The sequence below is a fragment of the Carettochelys insculpta genome, chromosome 2 (genome assembly GCF_033958435.1).
Source record: "Carettochelys insculpta isolate YL-2023 chromosome 2, ASM3395843v1, whole genome shotgun sequence".
In the NCBI taxonomy this organism is placed as follows: Eukaryota; Metazoa; Chordata; order Testudines; family Carettochelyidae; genus Carettochelys; species Carettochelys insculpta.
In genome coordinates this window covers 183,967,431-183,974,536 of record NC_134138.1, presented here as the reverse complement: position 1 = coordinate 183,974,536, position 7,106 = coordinate 183,967,431, and positions in this window count along the sequence as shown.

Genomic DNA, 7,106 nt, shown 5'->3' with positions numbered 1-7,106 from the left:
CTCTATTAAAAAAAATACATGCTATTTGTTACTGTAAGTTCGCTACTCCTTGCTAATTAAAGTGCACTCTCTGCCTCCCTGACGAAGTTGTGGTGGGTTCAGTCACAGTGGTGCACAGACGTGCAAGGAATGGCCACACATTAACAGGCATTCATTGAAGCAACAGCTCTTGTGGGGATCAGTAGTAGACTGAAGAGTCTAATTAGCTTTTCATGTTTGCTAGTATCAGTTATATGCTTTAGTAACAACGCCAGGATCCTGAAGCTGCTGCAAAGTTCTTTAGGTATGTTCAGTTTTGGCTGTGTCCCCTGTACACAGTGGTTTGGGGCATATTAGATGAATGGGGTATAAGGTTTGGTTCTGAAACTTTATACCAAGTAAATGTATATGAATCCACGTTGATCACAAGTACAAGTTGGGCAGCACAGAACCAGTTGCTTTTCTTCACCCACATTTACAGTGTTGTAGCTCTACTGAAGTTCAGAGGAGTAACTGTAGATTTATACTGCTGTAACTGAGAAGATCTTTCACTTACACCACCCTAGAATGTTTCAAATTCATGGACCAGATGTCTTGGTTACACCAGTGTAGCACCACTGACTTCCTTATTCTGGATTTAACCTGTCATTTTTAGACAAGAATTTTGTGGCTAAATAAAACATTGCAGTGACTCTAGATTACAAGCCTCACTTCCTTTTCAAAAAGGAAAACCACATCAGAATAGGGGCAATATCAGAACACAAAGTAAAATAATAAACAGGTTGAAGAATATGTATAGTCTCAAAACACCTCAAGTCTGTTTTCATCTATTTGCAATTGTTCTCCCAGTTATGGTGCATCACACTTTATTTTGGTAATATTAGTAACTAGAGAAACAGTCCCAGTTTCCTGCATACCTCTGAAGTTTTTCTCCAGTCACAATTTATCAGAAATCCTCTCACTGGGGCTAAATGATTCCCTATCAGATTTTTGCACACATTGAATTGACAGCTTTGTGGACAGCAAAGGTTGCTTTTTTAAAAAGGGAAAATAAGTTTGACACGTATTCTAGTTTAATAGGACCACAGACTCAGACTAACTGTTCAGGAGAAAATTTATGTGGAAAATGCATTTGTGTTTTTTAAATTTTTGGCTTCAAAACAAATCAGTTTTGTACTGGAGCAGACTAGACAAGCACAACTTAATATTCTTGACTTAGACACCAGATAAATACAGCTACTGACTGCAGACGGCATATACCTGACCTTCCAAGACCTGCTGTTAAGATCACTTTTTTTTTTTAGGTTCTTTACAATGGGGGGAGGGAGGGAGGAGCACATAGTTATTGTTTCACATTTATCTATGGAGCAAGAAATTTTCCAGCATTTGTGAAAGGCTGTCAATGGTAAGAACAAGGAAACAAATGTACAGGATCATTGTGAATGACTACTGCTTTTGAAAGATGGCTCAAGCAGCCAATACATAGAATTCTTTAGCTACTTGGCAAAGAAGTGAAGTTAGTAAGGATTGAAGTATTTGTTGTAAGTCAAGGGGAAAAAAAACTGGATTTTCTTAAGTAATATGCCCAGGTTGCTCTATAGCTTTAACCATCCCTTATCTGTAACAAGGGCTTCTTTCTGCTGGAATGCCACAGGACGGCATTCCAGCACCTTTTTTCTGGTGTCACAATTTTGCAAGATGGCTGAACTGCTCTGAGCCACATGTGGCTCTTTAAGGAGCTATTTGTGGCTCCCACAGCTGCTGCAGCTCTTCCCTGGCTGCCTGCCTGCCTGCCATGCTGAGAGAGGACCTAATTTGATTGGTTTAACATCCATTAAACCAATTGAGTTCTTTCAGCATGGCAGGGTGCTGAGAGCTGCTCCTGCCAGGCTCTATGTGGGGGGGAGCCAGAGGGCTGGGAGGAGCCATACAGCTGTGGTGAAGAGTACACAGTTCAGGGAAGGGAGCAGTTGTGGGTGGCAGCATGCAGAGCTCCTGGGTTTGGAAACAGTGGTTTGCAGCAGCAAGAGGTTGAGCCTTGGGGTGAGAGAGGAGGTGGTTTGGGTCCTGTGTGTGGGGGTGTTAAAGCCACTTGGGGGTAAGAGGGGGAAGTTTGGGGCTGTGAGGGGGGTTAAGACTGGTGGGGGGGTGGTTTAGGGCTATGGTGAGTTCTGACACCTTTTTTCTAGGTGGGGGGGCGGAAAAAGCAGTGTCTGTAACCATTAGCTTTGTCCTTACTGCAGTGGAATGAGATGAATTCAGCTGTTTGGGGTATGGCAGGCAGATGCCACAGAGAGATAAATTAGAGGAAGTGATTTAGTTATCAACCATTTCAACCAATTTTTCATTTCAACCAATGAAGTTCACACAGAGCACTTCTCCACAGAGGCAATGGGCAAGAGTCAAGGAACAAAAAAACTTCTCAGCCCCACAGAAAGAAGAGATCCCAAAAATGTAATAATGTGGGTAAGGAGGAAGTATTTTGGTAAATAGTGCTGAAACTTTATGTTCAAAGTCTTTATAGATATATTATAGCCTCTTTAACCCGTTAACCAACTCTGCTCTGAAGTGGGCAAGTATTTAGCCCCATTTTGCAGATGGATAAATGGAGGGATTGGGAGTGGGAACTGAAATTGCCTCAGATCAGACAGCTCGTTTCTGGAGACCCTGGGAGTCCACTCAAAGTTCCTGTTCTAAGCACAGAAGGCCACCTCTGAATTGTTTTACATTTTGTTTTTTTAAAAAGCCTGACTCTTGTCTCAAGTGCACTAGTGTAAATCCAATCCAACTCCACTGAGGAAGTACCCAAGATTTACACTGGTAAACAGATTGGGATTTGACTTTTGTGAGTCAGTGATGTTGGTGTAAATGACAGTGTTTAAGTCAGAAAATTAGTGTGAATTACAAAGTCATGTAGCCTTTATCAAAGATGCATTCTCACACGTATGTAAAAGTGTACATCATGTTGATCTAGTAGTCTATAGGGAATTGAATTCAGCTTTGACATGTGAAAGTTTATGCCAAATCTTAATTTGTTCCCAGGAACACTGAGGCAGATACAGGCGAAGCAGAAAATTAGGACTACTGTTTGTTGTATCCATTTTTTTCCCTCATGAAACACGTTTCCATTTGATGCATAAATTGCTTTAGATTTGCACATCTGTAGTCTGTCATACTGGAGAGAGTTATGATCACTTATCATTGATGTCTTTGCTTAATATGGCTCAAACTTCCATTGCAGTTGCACTTGTTTCAGCATACTCAGACTTCAGGCACCATTTATCAAAGCTATGAATCAAATGAAGCCCAAGTGTGTGTGCTCTAATGTTTATCTATATAGTTTAGTTTTCTAAAAACTAACTAGAAAAAAATTGTATTTGGTCCAGTCACAAATCCACAGGTGCTAAAGAAGTTTTTACTGTAATTCATTTGTGGGCCTCTGTGGTGATTGCCTTTGTGTTCCAGGTGAAGCAATCTACACACTACATTCTCTGAAGTGGCTAGGGACCGTAGATGCTTCCATGGGTAGGTGCTCAGTTTGAAACAATTTAAATGCGGTCATCCTCTGAAAGTCATATGCCTACAAAGCCACTCAAGGTGGAGAGACAGATCACTTCTGATGTCTGAAAACAGGTTCTTTTCCCATTTTACCAGGAGGCTAGGGAGGAAAGGGATTTGGCAAAGAACTGATCAGGCAGCCTCGGGTATACTTGTTACTTCTCTTGCATTCCAAATACAGCTTTGAGTCCTCAGCATTTCTGAATATCAGGTCCCAGCACTTCTGAGCCCCACTACACCACACTCCCTTGATGACAGACCCCTTGTTACCTCCCTGAGGTAAAGCTACGTTGTAAAATAGGAAACTTTATCCCCAAGAATAGTCAGATACTGATGGTTGCATCGTCGGACAAAAACAAATTGCTTTTGACAAAGGTGCTTGGAGAATGAACGCCGTTTTTAAAACTTTCTTCTTGTAGAAGTTAAATTCCAGAGCTTTGTTTTATTCTACTGCCCTCTAGAGAAATTTTTCAGTAAAGTAGTTGCCAACTAGTTTGAGTGCCATCATTTAAAATTAGCAGCAACGAAGGGTCCTGTGGCACCTTATAGACTAACAGAAAAGTTTAGAGCATGAGCTTTCGTGAGTTAACTTTCGTGATCTGAAGAAGTGAGTTTAGAGCATGAGCTTTCGTGAGCTAACTCACTTCTTCAGATCACGAAAGTTAACTCACGAAAGCTCATGCTCTAAACTTTTCTGTTAGTCTATAAGGTGCCACAGGACCCTTCGTTGCTGCTACACATCCACACTACCACGGCTACCCCTCTGACATTTAAAATTAGACTACCTTTCCCAAGTAGCTGGTGGCAGCTCCACGGTCACATTGCAGCATGGCTTTCCCTGAAGTTACAAGCTGCCTCCTGTTGCCTCACTTAGCTGCAGTGTTCAGTGAGTCAAGTACACTGCACGGTTTCCAGCGACTGCACTGTCTTTTGTGCTGCCAACATGGGCATACAGTTGCTAAAGTAGTGATGAAGGCCATACAGATGGTGTATCTCTACACACCCCTATAAGCACCCTTGAACAACACAAGCTTGGAATTCATGCAGTGTGTCTCCTGGAAAGGCAAAACAAAATTCTCTCCCGAGTGTCTGTGCAAGCTTTTAAGGGCTGCAAGGGTGACTGTCTCCCTATTCATACAGTTGTTTTCCTCTTCTAGGGCAGGTGAACCAGTGCTACTTTTGTGATGAGGTCCAAGAAGGGGCATCAGAACTATACGGGGGTATAGAAAGACTTCTAGTTCAGAAGTTTTTTTTAATTAAAACTATACAGCCTAAAGTGGAGACAGATGAGTAGTATATATTTCTGTCCAGTAACAGATACAATAAACTAAACAGGAGCTCTTGTTCAGCTTCTCTCAAACTCTAGAACAAGAGGATATTCAATTATATTAAAAGGCAACAATTTTCAAATTAAGAATATTTGGGTATTTACAGTTTCACAGGGTTGGGTGCAGTAGAGTGCAAGGTGGAACAAGGGGATGGCTGTACACTCTCACTTTCAAGCCTGGGCTCTGTTTTACCAGGGCCAAGCAGCAACCCCCTCCAGGTGCCATTAACACTAACTCAGTTAAGTTCTTCAAGGGGCTTCAAGCCTCTAAAGAACTGTAGAGAGGGAAATACCTGCAACTCTCGCCAACCTGGCACCCTAGAAATATTGTTTTACGCTACAAACTTATTAATTAGTTCTCCACTTCATCAAAGGAAAGGGGGCAGGCATCAGTCTTTACAACCTGAGCAGTAATCCCAAACATGTTACGTAATCTCACAGGTAAGGATAAAACTTTAAAGATTACCTGTAAAAAGAGAGATTTCAGCTGTTGTTAAGTGGTAGGCAGAAATGCCAGATACTTGCTAAAGAGAATTAAAGTAAGCATTCAGTCTAAATAAACCACCTTGGGCCTTGTCTACACTCTTTAAAAGTCAGGTTTTTTTTGGTCACCAAAACAATGGATGTATGCACACTAAAATGCTGCTCCTGCAGATGTAACCCCCCCTCAGCTATGCTGTCAAACAACCTGAGGCATAGGATTTATGTTGGTGTAGTTGGGATTACAGCTCATGTAGGAACACTGTCATGCTCGGCCAGTTGGCTCAGCTGGAGGTGTGCAATGAATATAAAGATTTCTAGACTGCCACCTGATTCTCCAGCTTGGGCTGGTACCCAGGTCCCTGCTGAGAAACCCACCTGCCCTCCAGATTTTCTGGTACCCCCTGGCAGCTGGCCAGACTCATAGGGCTTCTCACCTCTGAGGGGGTGAGCCACCCTATCTAACTAGGGACCTCAGAGCCCTAGTTTTAGTCCCCCACACTGTTCCTCTTCTGTTGGGTAGAAGCACTCCTGCTAAGGAGGCACATCACCACCAGAAAGAGGACAGTTTAGACATGTGCCACCACAGAAATTAATCTAACATAGGGCAATTTTCTTTGTAGCACAGGGAGGGTTTACGCTACAAAATAAACCAACCTTAGCTATATAACTCCAGCTCTGAGAACTGCATAGCTGCAGTTGATGTACTTGAAGTCAAACTTCTGGCATGGCTACATCAGGAGGTCAAAGGCAAACATTCATTTAACCCCTGCCTGGAGGTAGGTCACCCCCTTTTATTATAGGCAGTGGACAGCTTCCCCACACAGCGCATTTCACAGCCATAAAACAGAATATCAACCTCATACACATTGCTATACACAGTGGCTATGGCCACACTGGCCCCTCCCATTCAAAAGGAGAATGCAAAAACAGCTGAAATTGCAAATGATGCTGATTTGCATATCCAGGATCTCATTTGCATGACAGCCATTTGCAGTTCCAGAAATGCTGTTTTCATGTAGATGCAGTTCCTTTGACAGGAAGCCCTGCTTTCAAAAGCATCCTTCTTCCTGGAAAAAAAAATATCATGACATTTCATCTGAAATTTTACAGACCTTGTGGTATGATATTTCATAAAACCCTATATGAATGATAGTGGCAGAGTATTATTGTTTAGGTACAATTTGTCAATCACTACTGGTGAAAGCTTACAGCAGCACAATATTTTAACCAATGAGAACTTAGCAGAAACCAAAGCAACAGAATCAAATGAAATAAGAATTTTAAATGAATCAAAATGTTCCCTAGAATCACTATGGATAGTAATTCCAAGGTTTACTAAGAATATAGCTGTAGGGATATTATCAACCATCTGATCAGGACTGTGATAGTGAGGTTGAAATGCTAAGGGAGATTAGAGGGGCTACCAAAATAAAACACTCAATAATAATGGGAGATTTCAATTATCCCCATATTGACTGGGTACATGTCAGATCAGGATGAAATGCAGAAATAAGATTTCTTGATGCCGTTAATACTGCTTCTCGGAGAAGCTGGTATGGGAACACACAAGGGAAGGGGCAATTCTCAATTTAGTACTGAGTGCAGCACAGGATCTGGTCCACAAGGTCACTATTGCAGGACCGCTTGGGAGTAGTGATCATAATGTAATAAAATTTAATATTCCTGTGGTGGGAAGAACACCTCAGCAGTCCAACATGCCGGAATTTAATTTCAAAAGGGGGAATCATGCAAAAATGAG